Genomic DNA, 1,595 nt, shown 5'->3' with positions numbered 1-1,595 from the left:
GGGGGGAGCGGGCGGGGGCCGCAAGCGCGCAGGATAAAGGCGGGCAAGGCTGCAAGGGAGAAACTGATAGCACGGGCGTGGGGAACAGGCGTGCGAGCTTGCAAGGGAAAAGCATTGCACGGGTGTGGGGAGAGGGTGGTGCGAGCTTGCAAGGGAAAAGCATTGCACGGGTGTGGGGAGAGGGGGGTGCGAGCTTGCAAGGGAAAAACTGATTGCACGGGTGTGGGGAAAGGGGGGTGCGAGCTTGCAAGGGGAAAAAGGTTGGAAGGGTGTGGGGGGATGCAAGCTTGGAAGGGAAAAGCATTGCACGGGTGTGTGGGGGCGTGCAAGCTTGCAAGGGGCAAAAGAGGTTGGAAGGGTGTGGGGGGATGCAAGCTTGCAAGGGAAAAACATTGCATGGGTGTAGAGAAAGGGGGGTGCAAGCTTGCAAGGGAGAAACTGATGGCATGGGCGTGGGGAACAGGGCATGCAAGCTTGCAAGGGAAAAGCATTGCATGGGTGTGGGGAGAGGGGGGTGCAAGCTTGCAAGGGAAAACTGATTGCATGGGTTTGTGGGGGAGTGCAAGCTTGCAAGGGGCAAAAGAGGTTGGAAGGGTGTGGGAGGATGCAAGCTTGCAAGGGAGAAACAGATTGTACGGGTGTGGAGAAGGGTGTACAAGCTTGCAAGGGAAAAACTGATTGCACRGGTGTGTGGGGGTGTGCAAGCTTGCAAGGGGCAGAAGAGATTGGAAGGGTGTGGGGGGATGCAAGCCTGCTAGGGAAAAGCATTGCATGGTTGTGGAGAAGGGGGGGGTGCAAGCTTGCAAGGGGCAAAAGAGGTTGGAAGGGTGTGGGAAAAGGGGGTCGCAAGCTTGCAAAGGGAAAAAAAAAACGTTGCAAAGGTGTGCAGAAAGAGAGTTCCAAGGGGAAAAATAGGTAAGGGTGCAAAGGAGAGGTAGTTGCAAGATAATAAAGGAAAGGCAAGAGTGCAAAGAAGGGGGTTGCAAGGGAAAAGAATAGGTTTCAAGGGTGCCAAAAGTAGTTTGCAGGATTGCAAGGGGAGAGCTTTGCAAGATTGCCTGGATAAAAAATGGCTTTTTAAAAAAGGGTTGCAAGATTGCAAGGAAGAAGAAGTTTTACGCAGGCCCCAGCTCTGCAAGACCACCCAGATGAGTGGTTGGGGTTTTGTATGTGAGGTGCATTGGAGGGCAGCGTGGCCAGGCCAGGAAGCCAGGGTTGCCCTGCATTGCTGCAGCCCCCACAGCTGTGCCCGGACGCGCTGCCAGGTCCCTTTTTCCTTCCGAGGGTCCTTCGAGCTTCGAGGTTGAACATGTGGACAGTGAAACTCAAGCCAGAGCCCCAAACGGCTCCAGGGAGGAGGCACCTTGGTCCCTTGAGGGGGCAGCTCTGTCCCTCGGGGTTTACTCCAGCCCCGGCCCGGTGCTGCCTTTGTGAATGTGAACGCCGTAAAACGCGGGCTTTACCCCAACCCCTGCTGTTGTGAATGGGGCTCCCGTGGGAAAAACGAGGGCCGTCGCCACGCCCCCTCTCGCCGTCGCCACCCCCCCCTCGCCGTCGCCACGCCCCTTCCCGCCGTCGCCACGCCCCTTCCCGCC

The sequence above is a fragment of the Apteryx rowi genome, unplaced genomic scaffold (assembly GCF_003343035.1).
Source record: "Apteryx rowi isolate R43461 unplaced genomic scaffold, aptRow1 scaffold_59, whole genome shotgun sequence".
NCBI classification, from domain to species: Eukaryota; Metazoa; Chordata; class Aves; order Apterygiformes; family Apterygidae; genus Apteryx; species Apteryx rowi.
This window is presented reverse-complemented; position numbering follows the sequence as displayed.